Here is an 18199-nt window from a genome sequence, read left to right as displayed (position 1 = left end):
GGAAAAGGAAAAATTACAGAAAGTACAGCAAAATCCGGAAACAAATCAGGAGAGGCGGCTGGAAAGGCGACAGCAACCCCTATGGGAGTGGAAACACGGGGCCAAAAACGACTTGGAAGATGAACATCAAAAACGTGGTAAATTTATCCAATCATATTTTAACTAATGATGAGTTTGATGTTCTACAATTTGGTTCGTCTTTCTGTCCCACAAATCTGTTCTCATACCATCGGGAACGCATTGACTTATTTTGTTTCCTAAGAAAACTTCGCCTCCATAAATGGAACAAACTAAAGGTGAAGGGGGGTGCACAAAGTAGGACTCAAACAGCCGGGGTCCCTGCCATAGAAACTATCCATGAGGTAGAAACTCTTATAGCCCTCGAGGAGCTAGAACGTGACAATTTCGAATTGCCGCCCATTGATGCTCAAACACTGGGGTTTGATACTAATTTGAGTAGTGATAACCACTTCAAACCCAGATCTACGTTTAATCCAGTGGTACTATCGAGTGGAATAGACACTTTTGAAGATCTTGTAGTGAAGGATCTCAAATCCATAGCTAAAAGTAAAGTCTGGTTGAAGGACAATCTAACCAAGGCCCAAAGACTAGCTATCAAATCCTCAAAACAGGATAACAGCATTGTGATCCGCCAGAGTGACAAGGGTGGTAATGTTGTTGTCCTCAATTTATCGGATTACATTCTGGAAGGCTCTAATCAATTGAGCAACCCTGAGTGCTATGAAAAAGTTTCAAAGACATGTATTGAGGAATCTAACAACATCTACTATGGCATGCTGAAAGAATGGCATAAAAATGGACTACTTGAATTTGATGAGTATGCCTTCCTTCTCAATAGGAATCCCAAAAATGCCATACTGTACTTGTTGCCCAAGCTGCATAAAAATCCAACTAGACCAGCAGGAAGACCCATAGTCTCCTCCATAAACTCGCTATTGGAGAATAGCTCCAAATATATTGATTTTTTCTTGCGCCAGTATGTTGAAACATTGCCATCCTACTTGAAGGACAGCCGTGATTTTTTGAAAAAAATTGAGAATGTAACCTGGAATGAGAACTTTCTTCTCATAACATTAGATGTGTGTAGCCTCTACACCTCAATCAAGCATGACGTTGGTGTTAAAGCATGTGAGCACTACTTGAAATCCAGATCGATCTCATTCCAAAAGCATAATGTGATGATCGTACAGATGATTTATTTTTGTCTGGAAAATAACTTCTTCATTTTTGATGGCAAGTTTTATAGACAGATACAGGGGACTGCCATGGGCACTTGCTTTGCTCCCAGCTTTGCCAATCTATTCATGGGCAGATGGGAGCAGGCGGTGCCCATGAGACATCATCTATATCTCAGTCACGTGGTATTGTGGCTGAGATATATAGATGATTTATTTATAATCTGGAATGGCAGCACAGAACTAGCAGATTCATTTGTAAAGATGCTAAATGACAACGACTGGAACCTAAGGTTTGAAGGCACTATGAGTAGAACCAGTGCAACATTTTTAGATCTGGAAGTAACAGTATCTAATGACAAATTGGTGACTACTTTATTTAGAAAAGAAACTGCAGGCAACACACTCCTGCATGCAGGAAGCAGTCATCCCCCCACTCTTATCCGCAGCATCCCCTATGGGGAGTTCCTTCGGGCTCAAAGGAACTGTAAAACACAGGGAGACTTTGATCATGAATGCAACCTTATGACCAGCAGATTTGTGGAGCGAGGGTACAATACGGATGTTGTAAGACTTTCAAGAGAAAAGGCTAGTCAGTTTTCTCAGAGTGAACTGCTGGATTCCTCTAGTACTAAAAAAGATACCACCAAGATTAGATACATCTCCACGTACAACTCTGGGTCTATTAGGGTGAGACAATGCTTAGCTAAGCATTGGAAAGTACTTAAAACAGAAGCAACCTTAGATGAAGTTGTCCAAGATCATCCGAGCATTACTTTTAGAAAGGGTCAATCCCTCAAAGATAAACTATGCAGCAACGACACTGTGAGGACGAAGGAATCCCCTTTGGACATTAAGGGATTTTATACATGCATGGCCTGTAAGGCCTGCAAATTTAGTAACAACGTTAAAAAAGTCTTTTATCCAGTGGAAAATGTGGAAAAACTGATTGACAAACATTTAACCTGTTTGTCTGATTATTGCGTCTATGTTCTAACATGCCCGTGCTTTAAGAAATATGTGGGCAGCACCATGTTTGCTGCCAAGAAACGGGTGTTAGAACATATGAGAGCGATACAAAATAAAGACAAGCTTTCACCCCTTGCCCGGCATTTTGAGGAATTGCACCAAAGTAATCGTGACTTGTTACGCTTCTTCGTTGTAGACAGGATTCAGCCCAGCAATAGGGGAGGCGACAGAATTCGCAAACTAAGACAATTGGAATCTCAATACATTTTGAATTTAGATTCCAAGATTCCTAAAGGGTTGAACTCTGAGGAAGAAATGGCATGGTTTTTTAGGGGATTAATTGCTGATCAGTAGAATTCCATTATTCAATTGGGAATCCAAGATTGACAATGGTTATTAATTTCCGTTTGGAGCCCACACTGTGTGATCCTTGGCTGTTCTCGTTTACGGTTTTCTGTTTTGAGATGAATATGAATTATCCTGAGTCTAATGAGCTTCCATAATGTTTTTAACATTCACTTATTGCACTTGTTTTAATGTAATTAAGATTGGAGTCGATTCCTTCTATAGGGTTGGAAGTAGAACCGTTGTCGGACCAATAATGAGCCATGGGTGTTCTCTTTCCAGATTGGGACATCATCTGTCAGGTGGATTGGAAATTGGAACTGTTACATACCTTAAGAAAATTGGAAGAAGGAATTATACGGACTACAGACTTGATTAATCAGGCCAAAGCATAGGAATTTTTGTAATTTAGAATACGTTTATTTAACCCACTTGGGTTTAGTATGCATCAGTCTGCCTTGGTTTTTGCATGTGTCAACTACTCAGTTTTGAATGTTTAGTTTTTTGGTTAGAGACAAATATTTTCTTCTTTTTCTTCTTCTTGTATGTGAAGAAATGCCACTGGGCAAATGTAATTTGTTTGCCATTTTGGTCATCGAAATAATTTTGTCATTTCTCTCACCTCCAGTCATGCCTTGCCACCAGGCACAAACCATCTAAAAAGTAGACACCAATCCCTTATTATCCCACTTGGGCTTGACAGTTGGGAGTACATGAGGCTCACCAGTGAGGTTGTAAGTCAGGGCATACTGTTCAAAACCACGAGGTTAACATACGGTTACTTGCTCAAACATAAAATGTCAGTAACGATATCATTTAAATTAATTCTGATACAGCCAATGAGCATGCATATTAATCTGCTGACAAACCAGTTCCAACAATAACACGTTATGGCGTGATTCTAGTATTTGAATTATTGTTTATTTCAGATATTAATAACTGTTTCGTAAGATATATGTACCAAAAAATAGAATATTACCTAATGATGAATTCAGAAAAGTTGCAATTTAAAATGCAATGACAATTTTTCTGTGTGCATCGGTATCACTACAACCCTTTCCAAGATGGCCGGGCCAAAGAACTGTGATAGTCTGTTTTTTGTGTTGTATATTTACTGTGTGTAATCACGTGCACTAAATATAAGCAATGGCCGTGCAGTAAGACTTTACCAGTGAGCAAGGCGGTTGCCCGCCGAAACGCGTAGGGTTTTGTTTGATGGCTTATGGTTTTATGAATAAACCCAGAATATAACCATACAGACGAAGGATTGATCTTTATTTTCTGTGCGGAGTGCGTGGTACTGGTCAAGTACGCGAAACCACATGTTTTATCGGGAACCTTCAGCCCGAGACGCACCGCCGGCAATGTGTCCCGGTTTGTTTGGAGGAAAGGAACTCGGTATATATATATATATATATGTATTTTTCACTCTCACTTCCTCCATGAAAACCGGGACTCTTTACTGGCGGTGCGAGTCGGGTTTGGAGGATCCCGAAAATATGCCAGTTTCTCGTACCAAAAGTACAACGCACTCCACACAGACAAATTAGGACACAATATCGTCTGCTTCGTCAAATCCTGGGTTTATTCCATAACCACAAGCCAAAAACAAACCCTACGCGTTTCGGCGGACAGCCGCCTTGCTCACGGGTAAAGTGTTGTTGTTACACCATTGGTTAAGTAAAGTGCATGTGACACATCAAAACAAACAACATCAAAAGGGGACAGACATACTAGTTGGAGTCAGCCATCTTCCAATGGGTTATCTACAATGCGTGAAACATTATTATGTGTACATTTGAGCCAGAGATTAATCATAGTGCTAACCTGAATTAACAGATTAAAATTAGATTAGTAACATGTTAACTGCACATTGTATATATATATATCATTAGATAGAGCCTCCCGCATTTTATTATATCGGACAGTGGTGAGACACGCCTGCACATCTAATACATTGCCTATGGCATATTATCTGCTGGGAAAGCTAGTATATTCAAATGATGTTTAGCCAAGTGACAAATCCCATTACCACGGGGTAAATACATTTGCATATGAGAAGCCTGGTAAGCATATTTGTGCCAAGTGGCATAACCGAAAACAAGGGAGCAGATATACCTGTTTGAAATAAGGCCTATTCCATATCCCAATCCTAGTGGATATAACGTTCAAAACAATATAAATACTTGAAACAAAATTCCAAGAATCCAACCCAAGTGGGTTAGGCCATGGTATAAACTGCCAAGTCTCTTAATTCTCAAGTCCAGGCAGGTAATCATATATCAATAGTTCAATCAATAATTCTTTCATTCCCATATTAATGCAGGCAAATTCCATGTCCAATGTTTATCCATTCCATATCATGGCCGGAGTCCCAATCTGCAAAAGAAAGACCCCTGGCTCATTAAATATACCAAACCGTTTCATCTATAACCCAAAGTGTGGACATTGCTCCTATTTTTCATTAATTGCATTAAAAACAAGTGAAAATTGGTGAATATTAAAAATACAGCGGAAAACATTAGACTCAATATATGTACAACAGCATAGTAAGCATTTAAGTACAAAACGGACAGGACGGTCAGCGGAGCATGTTCCTGAGCTGGTACCCATATCTCAAGAGACTAAACATACCACGCTTACTCTCCCAGAAACCATGCCATTTCTTCCTCAGAATTCAACCCCTTCGGGATCTTAGAATCTAAATTGAGAATATATTGGGATTCTAGTTGTCTTAGACTACGAATTCTGTCTCCTCCCCTGTTGCTAGCTGGTATTCTGTCTACAACAAAGAAACGTAACAGATCCCGATTACTGTGATGGTACTCTTCAAAGTGTCGGGCAATAGGTGAGAGCTTATCTTTGTTTTGGATGGCTCTCATATGCTCCAATACACGTTTTTTGGCAGCGAACATGGTGCTGCCCACATATTTCTTAGGACAAGGGCAGGTCAGTATGTAAACACAATGATCCGAAAGACATGTTAAATGTTTCTCAATTTCCTTCTCCACATTATCCACCGGGTAAAATACTTTCTTTACATTACAACTATATTTGCATGCCTTACAGGCCATGCACGTAAAGAAACCTTTAACATCCAATTGAGATTCTTTCTTTTTTACAGTGTCATTGCTGCATAACCTATCCCTCATGAGGGTCAGACAGTGTTTGGCTAAACACTGGCAAGTGTTGAAAACAGAAGTAACCATTGCGGAAGTAATACAGAATTTCCCCAATATAACCTTCAGGAAAGGACAATCTCTTAAGGATAGGTTATGCAGCAATGACACTGTAAAAAAGAAAGAATCTCAATTGGATGTTAAAGGTTTCTTTACGTGCATGGCCTGTAAGGCATGCAAATATAGTTGTAATGTAAAGAAAGTATTTTACCCGGTGGATAATGTGGAGAAGGTAATTGAGAAACATTTAACATGTCTTTCGGATCATTGTGTTTACATACTGACCTGCCCTTGTCCTAAGAAATATGTGGGCAGCACCATGTTCGCTGCCAAAAAACGTGTATTGGAGCATATGAGAGCCATCCAAAACAAAGATAAGCTCTCACCTATTGCCCGACACTTTGAAGAGTACCATCACAGTAATCGGGATCTGTTACGTTTCTTTGTTGTAGACAGAATACCAGCTAGCAACAGGGGAGGAGACAGAATTCGTAGTCTAAGACAACTAGAATCCCAATATATTCTCAATTTAGATTCTAAGATCCCGAAGGGGTTGAATTCTGAGGAAGAAATGGCATGGTTTCTGGGAGAGTAAGCGTGGTATGTTTAGTCTCTTGAGATATGGGTACCAGCTCAGGGACATGCTCCGCTGACCGTCCTGTCCGTTTTGTACTTAAATGCTTACTATGCTGTTGTACATATATTGAGTCTAATGTTTTCCGCTGTATTTTTAATATTCACCAATTTTCACTTGTTTTTAATGCAATTAATGAAAAATAGGAGCAATGTCCACACTTTGGGTTATAGATGAAACGGTTTGGTATATTTAATGAGCCAGGGGTCTTTCTTTTGCAGATTGGGACTTCGGCCATGATATGGAATGGATAAACATTGGACATGGAATTTGCCTGCATTAATATGGGAATGAAAGAATTATTGATTGAACTATTGATATATGATTACCTGCCTGGACTTGAGAATTAAGAGACTTGGCAGTTTATACCATGGCCTAACCCACTTGGGTTGGATTCTTGGAATTTTGTTTCAAGTATTTATATTGTTTTGAACGTTATATCCACTAGGATTGGGATATGGAATAGGCCTTATTTCAAACAGGTATATCTGCTCCCTTGTTTTCGGTTATGCCACTTGGCACAAATATGCTTACCAGGCTTCTCATATGCAAATGTATTTACCCCGTGGTAATGGGATTTGTCACTTGGCTAAACATCATTTGAATATACTAGCTTTCCCAGCAGATAATATGCCATAGGCAATGTATTAGATGTGCAGGCGTGTCTCACCACTGTCCGATATAATAAAATGCGGGAGGCTCTATCTAATGATATATATATATACAATGTGCAGTTAACATGTTACTAATCTAATTTTAATCTGTTAATTCAGGTTAGCACTATGATTAATCTCTGGCTCAAATGTACACATAATAATGTTTCACGCATTGTAGATAACCCATTGGAAGATGGCTGACTCCAACTAGTATGTCTGTCCCCTTTTGATGTTGTTTGTTTTGATGTGTCACATGCACTTTACTTAACCAATGGTGTAACAACAACACTTTACCCGTGAGCAAGGCGGCTGTCCGCCGAAACGCGTAGGGTTTGTTTTTGGCTTGTGGTTATGGAATAAACCCAGGATTTGACGAAGCAGACGATATTGTGTCCTAATTTGTCTGTGTGGAGTGCGTTGTACTTTTGGTACGAGAAACTGGCATATATATATGTATATATATATATATATATATATATATATATATATATATATATATATATATTACGTTTCACCACACGCTAACAAGCGTGAAAATGCACTCGAAATCCAGTAAATGTTCACCATCCAATTATACCATCCAACAAAGTTCGTGGGTATATATTCTTTTATTCCAGCATGGAACACAGTTCATGGAACTAAACCCCCAACGCGTTTCAGCGACAACTCGCCTTGGTCACGGGTGACCAAGGCGAGTATAATCAAACTTCACCATTTAATTAATCCGCCCGACGCGTTTCAGGGAACCACCCCTTCCTCATGGGCTGCAAAAATGATGACACTCGAAGACTGCATCACTGCCATTTCCGACATTTTTATTTAAACAAGCCCCCTTGTGGGCGTTTGCTAAGTGCAGCGTCACAGCTGAGTTCACTGGGACTTGTAGTCCGTGATGCACTTTTAAAATAACACCCTTGTAGTAAGGTCGGATGTTCATTAATAATTGTGCACTGTCTTTGAATACCTTAAGTAGGCTGGGTTGCGGTCGGGCATGTACATTGCTGAAGAGTCCTGTGCTCACCAAGTTCCAAGCCGTTTGGAGCTGAGGCCTCGCCCAGCTGGCAGTAACACTCCTTGTGAGAAGTTGGCCTAATATATGATGCTCACTAGTTCTAGTGATCACCTTGTATCAGTCCAAACAACCCTTATGGTGATTGGTTGTAAGTCAACCTCATAGACCAGCTATCCTAATGGTAGCATGGACAAAGCAGTCTTAGGCTAAACTCTTTTGGCATGTGAAGCCAGCTGTTTTACCACATATAACCCTTTGAATACCAGATGAAAGGACACCACACAGGTTGTTATGAAAATAAACAGTATATTTATTAATAACAAACACCTCTGAACTCTTTATGAGATCAGAGGGCTAAGCACATGACAATCTCTTAGGAAAAATACGATAAGTTGCACAAATATACAATGGTGCCCTAGGGGCACGACAAACCATATACTGAGTAAATGGTATAAGGAAATCGATAGAAGGAATGGAGCTGTCCAGAGGCTGTAGGATCACTGGGACTACACTACCCTAACTTTAGGTAAGTAATAGGAGGCCCAAAGGACACGTGTGCAGAGTGTGAACTCACACGCGAGATGCGTAACAACGTCTATGGACAGTACAGTTCAAGAAAAAGGTGAGTACGGACAATAATGACTGGTTAGGACTAAAACGACTGTGAATCAGGACACTAGGAGAGTTAATCTACCCTTGAGCACCGAAATGCTCTTGTTACCTCACCCATGGGCTGCGGGTGCATAGGTGGGAAGTCGTGTCGGGTTTCTGCGTTGAAGTCTATGGAGCCTGAAAGAAAAGATGCTGCAGGCGACCAGGAGGAAGATGTCCGGTGTGATCCAAGGGTGGATCAGGGATGCTGAAGACCTGAAAGCAGAGGGGACAATGTTCAAAGTCACTAGCCAGTGACTGGAGTGGAACCAGGAAGGAACCAGATGTCGTCGTCGCAATCAGGTGAAGAGTGGCGCTTGTCTCTGCAGCCACGTGGACCAGGAGGTGTCTTCGACAACCAGGATGGAGGCACGAGCTGTCCCACGCAGGCTCTCGCTGTCGGCGGTGTCGGATCCGGATTTGGAGTCAACAGGCCTTGGCAAAGGCAACCCACGCAGTGAGTGGAAACGGCATCTGGAGTGGAACAGGAGGGTCCAGGGTGCTCCTCTTTTGGAAGGGAGCAAGGGCCAATCTGGAGCAACCAGACCAGCAGTGTAGTTTTCAAAGATCATCGTCTAGGAGGTCACTAGCCAGCCGGCAAGTGACCAGACAACGCGTCGAGCAGCAAACAGGCAGAAAGGCCCCACGCAGAACTCGTGGATGCTAGAGGGCTGATCTTCGGTGCAGAAGCTGCTCGGGGCTGGGGCTTCTCAATCCCCAAAGCACTTCGTCGGGGTTACCTCAGAAGTCGTGCTTGTAAGCGAAGTGCAGTTTCTCCAAGATGGCTGGTCCCACGTGTCTCGTCGCACCCACGGATCTCAGCTGTGCTGCAGATGTGAGTTGAGGTCGGAGAGGTCTGGGAATCCGGGTCTCATCGGGCTCTGAAGTCTGGATCCTCGAGCGAAGACGACAAAGTGAAGCCGCTGGACGCTTGATGGTGCCTGCAGTTGCAGGGTGGACACTCCTTGCCCACAAGGGAGATTTCTTCAGTCTTCTGTGGAGCAGAACGTCGAAGTCCAGAGTTTCTTCTTGTAGAGTTTCAAGTCAGGATTAATCTAATTTGGAATGGGACCAGCTCCTACCTTTATCCTGCTAAAGGGGGCTGTACTATGACTAGGTCCCTCCTATGGGTGGGACCAGCAAGGGGGGTGGTTACACCCCCTATCCTTTGTCCGGTTTCGCGCCAGAGCTGGGGCTGGAGTGCCCCAGCAACTGGTTTGAGCCGGTGTATACACAGGGACACCTTGTGTGCCCCAGGCATGTCTCATTCCTTTCAGCCCTGTCCTACCTAATACACAAAATCCTGTCTGGGGTGGTGCTAGCACCTCCCAAGGCAGGAAACCCTTTGTCCAGGCCTCCCTCGCTGGAAGGGCTCCCAGCAGCAGGAGGTCAGACTCGTGTCTGTGGTGGCAGCATCCATTTTGTGATGCTGAGGCTCGGGTTAACTTTAACCGGGGTTCAGAGTTACATACATGTCGTGTCCCTCTAGAAGGGTGGAATGCTACCCCCGTTGCCAGAACTGGCGAGGGGGTAGTATTCCAATTCTTATGACACCTTACTCGACATGTTTTGATAATGCTATACCAAAGTTAGCATTCAACCGCGAGGATTATAATGCACTTAAGAGTATATGGTCTAGCGTTATCATGGAACAGCTATAAGGACTTGGTCCTGCAAGCTGCAGACAGGCTCAGCTCATGCTAGAGCACTATCTCACATAATTCCAAGCACTCTGCCTTCAGGATTGATAAGGCCTGCCATAGGAGTGACTGATAGGAATACATGTGTCCATTTTGGGGTCAGATATAGGTAACTATATCTACAGCAAAGGGTGATTACACCACCTTGCCCCAGCTGTCTTACCAGCCAGTTGTGTCTGTTTAGATGACCAGCCAGGGGTGGCATAATACATGCTTCAGCCCCTGGTAGGCCCTGGGTACACCTATGCCCTGGGTACCTAAGGTACACTGTACAGGGACTGATAAGGTGGCCCAGTACCAATTGGTAAATGCACCTAAAGTACATGGATGTCAATTTAGAGAGAGAACAGCTAGGCTGTGGGTCTGATTAGCAGGCCCACAGCCAGGGAAAGTCGTAAACCAGTGAAGCAAAAAGCAATAATCTGGGGTGTCCATAGGATTGCAGACCCTACTCTCCTACATAACACCCCCCCAAACTTAGGGACATTAAACTAACCTTGACCAGGTGAGTCTTCCTGTTCTAAGTGGAAATACCTGGAGAGACCATCTGCATTGCCATGGTCAGTCCCTGGTCTGTGCTCCACTGTAAAGTCCATCCCCTGTAGGGAAATGGACCACCTAAGAAGTTTGGGGTTTTCACCCTTCATTTGATTTAGCCATAAGAGGGGCTTATGGTCGGTCTGAATCTTGAAGTGAGTTCCAAACAAGTATGGCCTCAACTTCTTCAGGGCCCAAACCACAACAAAGGCCTCCCTCTCAATAGCTGACCAACGTTTCTCTCTAGGGGTCAGCCTTCTACTTATAAAAGCAATGGGCTGGTCATGACCATCAATATTCAGTTGAGATAGAACAGCTCCCACACCCAACTCAGATGCATCTGTTTGGACAACGAAGGTTTTGGAGTAGTCAGGACTCTTGAGAATAGGTGCAGTACACATGGCCTGCTTTAGGTCATCGAATGCCTTCTGACAGCTAACTGTCCACTGAACTTTCTTTGGCATTTTCTTGCTTGTCAAGTCATTAAGTGGTGTCACAATGGACCCATAATTTTTGACAAACTTCCTATAGTAACCAGACAGGCCCAAGAAAGCTCTGACCTGTGTCTGGGTGGTTGGAGGAGCCCAGTCCTTTATGGCCTGTATCTTGTTCTCCAAGGGTTGAACCTGGCCTCCACCTACAAGGTGGCCCAGGTACACAACCTGACTCTGCCCTATCTGGCACTTGGTGGCCTTGATAGTGAGGCCTGCCTTTTGCAGGGCCTCCAAAACTTTCCTCAGGTGGATCAGGTGATCCTCCCAGGTGGAGCTGAAGACAGTAATATCATCTAGATATGCTGCACAAAAGTCATCCAACCCAGTGAGAACTTGGTTCACCAACCTTTGAAAAGTGGCAGGTGCATTTGTCAAACCAAAGGGCATCACCACAAATTGGTAATGACCTCCTGGGGTAGAAAATGCTGTTTTGGCCTTGGCATCCTCAGCTAACCTGATCTGCCAATAACCAACTGTTAGGTCAAATGTACTCAAGAAGGTGGCAGAAGCCAACTTATCTATGAGTTCATCTGCCCTAGGTATTGGATGGGCATCTGTCTTAGTGACAGCATTGAGACCCATGTAGTCTACACAAAACCTCATCTCTCTCTTACCATCCTGGGTGTGAGATTTTGGCACTAGAACTACAGGACTAGCCCAAGGGCTCTCTGAGGGTTCAATGACTCCCAATTCCAACATCTTTTGGACTTCTTTCTTTATGCAGTCCCTGACGTGGTCAGGTTACCTGTAGATTTTACTCTTGACAGGCAGACTGTCACCACTGTCCACCTCATGGGTGCACCAGTTTGTCTGACTGGGTGTCAGTGAGAACATTTGTCTAAAGGATTGAAGAACTTGTTTGCAATCCTCTTGTTGATGCTCAGAGAGGCTGTCAGAAAAGACCACACCATCAACTGACCCATCATCAGGGTTCTGAGTGAGCAGGTCTGAGAGAGGGTCACTCTCTTCCTCCTGTCCCTCATCTGTTTCCATGAGCAAGCCCATGTTTTCCCTGTCGACAAATGCCTTGAGCCTGTTAACATGAAGCACCCTGTGGGGGCTCCTGGGAGTTCCAAGGTCCACCAGGTAGGTGACCTCTCCCTTTTGCTCAATAATGGTATGGGGTCCAGACTATCTGTCTTGGAGAGCTGCTGGGGCCACTGGCTCCAACACCCACACCTTCTGTCCTGCATGATACACAGTTAGGACAGCCTTTTGGTCATGCCAAGCTTTTTGAAGTTCTTGGCTGGCCTCAAGGTTTTTGGATGCCTTCTCCATGTACTCTGCCATCCTGGAGCGGAGACCAAGTACATAGTCCACTATGTCAAGTTTAGGCTTTTGAGAGGTAACTCCCATCCTTCCTTTACAAGACATAGGGGTCCTCTTACAGGATGCCCAAACAGAAGCTCAAAAGGGCTGTAGCCAACCCCCTTCTGTGGGACCTCTCTGTAAGCAAACAGGAGGCAGGGTAAAAGGATGTCCCATCTTCGCCTAAGCTTTTCAGGTAACCCTTTTATCATCCCTTTTAGGGTCTTGTTGAATCTTTCCACAAGCCCATTGCACTGTGGGTGATAGGGTGTGGTAAATTTGTAATTTACACCACACTCCTTCCACATTGCAGTCAAGTATCCTGACATGACGTTGGCCCCTCTGTCAGAGACAGCCTCCTTAGGAAACCCCACTCTGGCGAAAACTCCAAGTAGGGCCCTGGCCACAACAGGAGCTGTAGTGGTCCTAAGGGGAATAGCTTCTGGATACCTGGTGGCATGATCCACTACTACCAGTATAAATCTGTGCCCAGATGCTGTTGGGGGGTCCATTGGTCCAACATTGTCTATCCCTACTCTCTCAAAGGGCACCCCACCACAGGTAGTGGTATAAGGGGGCCTTTGTTGTGCCACCTGATTTGCCACTGGCTTGACAGGTGACACATGAGCGACAAAACTCTTTGGTGTCTTCAGACATATGAGGCCAGTGAAAGTGTGGGGCAAGCCTGTCCCAAGTCTTGTTCTGGCCTAAGTGACCTGCAAGGGGAATCTCATGGGCTAAGGTGAGAAGGAAATCTCTAAGAGACAAGGGGATGACCAGCCTCCTGGTAGCACCAGGCTTGGGGTCTCTTGTCTCAGAGTATAGGAGTCCTTCATCCCAATATACTTTGTGGGCACCTGTAGCATTCCCTGCAGCCTCAGCAGCAGCCTGCTGTCTGAGTGGTTCAAGGGAGGAACAGTCTAACTGTGCCTGTCTCAAGTCTGCCCTGGAAGGTCCCCCTGTCCCAAGAAACTCAACCTGTTCAGGTTCAAGCTCTTCTAGGACAGTTCCTTCTGGGGTCTTTGGGTCAGCCTCCTGAGAGGGCTGATCCTCAACCTGAGGCAGGGGGGAAGGCTCTGCCTTAACCCTACTGTTCTTCCTCTTGGGTAGTGTCTGGTCTATTCTTCCAGGATCCAGCACTTGTTCAGCTGGGCATTTCTTGGCCTGTGACCTGGTCACAGCAAGGACATGTGAGGAGAGACCTAGCATTTCTACATGAGTCCTGTACTCCACATCTGACCACAGTGAGGATTCCAAATCATTGCCCAAGAGACAATCTACTGGGAGGTCTGAACCAACTACAACCCTTTTGAGGCCAGTTACCCCTCCCCATGAGAAGTTAACAACTGCCATACTGTGATTGGTAGTGACGTTGCTAGCATTGGTCACTAGGTAGTCTGAACCTAGCATGATCTGGTCAGGGTCCACACATATTGGTGTCACCATAGTGACACTGGCACATGTGTCCCTGTAGGCCTGAGCCATTTTACCATTGATTAAAGATGTTTGCCTGCATTTGCCCAGAGTACTAGGACTTACAGTAGGGGCCATATCCATGTCCCCAGTACAAACAAGAACAGCCTGAGTAGGTGTTCTGACTAAGTCAGAACTCACCTCAGTTCCCAGGGTTAACCCTAATATAGCCTTGGGGGGTGCACTACCACTACTAACTGTACTAGGGGGTGCAGGTGTCTTAGGGACAGTAGTGGTAGGAGTTTGGCCTTTCTTGGTGCACTCACTATACCAGTGAGTTTTACTTTTACAGTATTGGCAACATGGTTTCTTAGGACCATCATTCTTCTCCTTTTGGGAATTCTGGGACCCACCCTTCTTAGATTGTTGGGGCCCTGTTGAAGACTTCTGGTCATTTTGCTTATTCTCATTATTACCCTTCTGGTCTGCTTTCTTTTGGCCACCACCCTGGTTCTGGTTCTGCTGCTTGACCCTGGTTCTGACCCTTCTGTCTGCCTCCTTTCCCAATTCTTGGGGAGAGGTCAGATCTGAGTCAATCAGGTGCTGGTGCAACAACTGGTTCTGACAATTACTTAAGATTTGCTCTCTCATAATTAGATTATACAATCCTGTGTAATCAGTAATTTTACTACCCAGTAACCAGCCTTCCAAAGCCGTAGTGGCACAATCAACAAAGTCAGTCCAATCTTGAGCCTGAGTTTTCTGGGTGTCTCTGAACATCAACCTGTACTGTTCAGTTGTTAAGCCAAACCCATCAATCGGTGCAGTTTTCAAGACTTTGTAATCATTAGCATCCTCATCTTTAACAGTGAGGAGCTTATCTCTACCTTTACCTTCAAAGGAGAGCCACAATACTGCTGCCCACTGACTCTGGGGTACCTGCTGTACTTTGCAGGCTCTCTCCAGAGCAGTTATCCACTTGTGGATATCATCTCCTGTCTTATAGAAGGGCACTATTTTACTCAGGTGTCTATTATCAAAACTCCTGCGTTTATCCTTAGGGATATTGCTGCCACCAGTGGGTGCTACCCCACTCAACTGTTGTTCTCTAGCAAAGGCAAGTTTCTCCTTGGCAAGGGCAAGTTCTTCCCTTTGAATCCTCAGATTAACTTCCTTCATCTTTGCTTCATGCTCTCTCCTTTGAGGGGAAGACATCCTCCTCTGAGCAGATGCATGAGAGGCATGGGAGTGCACAGATCTGTTGGAGTCCCTAGAAGGAGATCTATCTCTCCTGACCCCAAAGTTAGGCCTACTAGTGGATGGCACTGGGGCTCTCCCAGTTCCCTCCCCATGTAGGTCTAAGTTGGCCCTGGTAAGTCTACTGATTAAAGGTTGGCCATTTTCTGCCTCATCCTCAGACAAGTCCCCTTCTTCCCTACCATCTACATTCTCTGTTTCAGAGAGGTTAGAGTCTGGGTCACCTTGTTCACCTTCTAAGGGGGCATGATCCCATCTGGATTAGAGGGGCCTGTATTAGCAGCCCTTCTGGCATCATATGTCTCTAAGAGACCTAACAGAAAAGGGGTGGTAGGGTTAGAACCCTGTTTCAGTTTCCTGGAGGTACACAATTGTCTCATCTCCTGGAAGCTGAGGGCTGCATATCTGGAGAGGACCTGTGGAGGGTCACTAACTACAAGGGGAGTCACTGAGGTCTCTCCTGTGGTAGACATGCTTTCTAGTGAGGTGTAAGTGATGCACTTACCTACACTATGGGTTTTCCTACGGATCCCTTGCTAAGAGTTGTAGCCAGGGTGTGCTAAGCCCTTTCTACTACAACAGCTGGTTCAGTAGAACTCAGAGTATTTCTAAGCTTGTTATATGTACCTATGGTACCTTATGTGATCTTTCAAATGATATTTCAAGATTATATTTGGTAAAAACAACAGCAAGCTCAAATCCCAACCGCTGCACACCAATGTGAGAAGTTGGCCTGATATATGATGCTCACTAGTTGGAGTGGAGAAGCGTGGCTCAGTGGTTAGAGGCGGCAGACCCGGAAGCTGAGATCGGCCGTGGACCAGGGTTCGATTCCCCGCCTCGGCGGGTCTCGGGCTCTAAATTCCACAGACTCGACAATTCTCGCTCCGGGGCCTACTCGACTCACGGGGTCACACTCTGCGACCTCTGGGCAATAGCTTGCTTAATCTCCACTACGGCCCCTCGCGGCGGGATGCCTGGCTTTCACCTTGTGGATACCCTGCCGGGGTATCTCACAGGGGAATACCAGGACGGGTTCCCTAAGCAAGCGCCTTGAGACCCCTGGGTGATTCGTGCGCTATATAAATCGAAATACATTTACATACATTTACATTTACTAGTTCTAGTGATCATCTTGTATCAGTCCAAACAACCCTTATGGTGATTGGTTGTAAGTCAACCTTATAGACCAGCTATCCTAATGGTAGCATGGACAAAGCAGTCTTAGGCTAAACTCTTTTGGCATGTGAAGCCAGCTGTTTTACCACACATAACCCTTTGAATACCAGATGAAAGGACACCACACAGGTTGTTATGAAGATAAACAGTATATTTATTAATAACAAACACCTCTGAACTCTTTATGAGATCAGAGGGCTAAGCACATGACAATCTCTTAGGAAAAATACGATACGTTGCACAAATATACAATGGTGCCCTAGGGGCACGACAAACCATATACTAGGTAAATGGTATAAGGAATTCGATAGAAGGAATGGAGCTGTCCAGAGGCTGTAGGATCACTGGGACTACACTACCCTAACTTTAGGTAAGTAATAGGAGGCCCACGGGACACGTGTGCAGAGTGTGAACTCACACGCGAGATGCGTAACAACGTCTATGGACAGTACAGTTCAAGAAAAAGGTGAGTACGGACAATAATGACTGGTTAGGACTAAAACGACTGTGAATCTAGACACTAGGAGAGTTAATCTACCCTTGAGCACAGAAATGCTCTTGTTACCTCACCCACGGGCTGCGGGTGCATAGGTGGGAAGTCGTGTCGGGTTTCTGCGTTGAAGTCTATGGAGCCTGAAAGAAAAGATGCTGCAGGCGACCAGGAGGAAGATGTCCGGTGTGATCCAAGGGTGGATCAGGGATGCTGAAGACCTGAAAGCAGAGGGGACAATGTTCAAAGTCACTAGCCAGTGACTGGAGTGGAACCAGGAAGGAACCAGATGTCGTCGTCGCGATCAGGTGAAGAGTGGACGCTTGTCTCTGCAGCCACGTGGACCAGGAGGTGTCTTCGATGACTAGGATGGAGGCACGAGCTGTCCGACGCAGGTTCTCGCTGTCGGCGGTGTGGGATCTGGATTTGGAGTCAACAGGCCTTGGCAAAGGCAACCCACGCGGTGAGTGGAAACGGCGTCTGGAGTGGACCAGGAGGGTCCAGGGTGCTCCTCTTTTGGAAGGGAGCAAGGGCCAGTCTGGAGCAACCAGACCAGTAGTGTAGTTTTCAAAGATCGTCGTCTAGGAGGTCATTAGCCAGCCAGCAAGTGACCAGACAACGCGTCGAGCAGCAAACAGGCAGAAGGGCCCAACGCAGATCTCGTGCATGCTGGAGGGCTGATTGTCGGTGCAGGAGCTGCTCGGGGCTGGGGCTTCTCAATCCCCAAAGCACTTCGTCGGGGTTACCTCAGAAGTTGTGCTTGTAAGCGAAGTGCAGTTTCTCCAAGATGGCTGGTCCCACGTGTCTCGTCGCACCCACGGATCTCAGCTGTGCTGCAGATGTGAGTTGAGGTCGGAGAGGTCTGGGAATCCGGGTCTCGTCAGGCTCTGAAGTCTGGATCCTCGAGGGAAGACGACAAAGTGAAGCCGCTGGACGCTTGATGGTGCCTGCAGTTGCAGGGTGGACATACCTTGCCCACAAGGGAGATTTCTTCAGTCTTCTGTGGAGCAGAACGTCGAAGTCCAGAGTTTCTTCTTGTAGAGTTTCAAGTCAGGATTAATCTAATTTGGAATGGGACCAGCTTCTACCTTTATTCTGCTAAAGGGGGCTGTACTACGACTAGGTCCCTCCTATGGGTGGGACCAGGAAGGGGGGTGGTTACACCCCCTATCCTTTGTC

The sequence above is a fragment of the Lissotriton helveticus genome, chromosome 7 (assembly GCF_964261635.1).
Source record: "Lissotriton helveticus chromosome 7, aLisHel1.1, whole genome shotgun sequence".
NCBI lineage: Eukaryota > Metazoa > Chordata > Amphibia > Caudata > Salamandridae > Lissotriton > Lissotriton helveticus.
The sequence above is the reverse complement of the archived record's forward strand: the minus strand, read 5'-3'. Positions refer to the sequence as shown.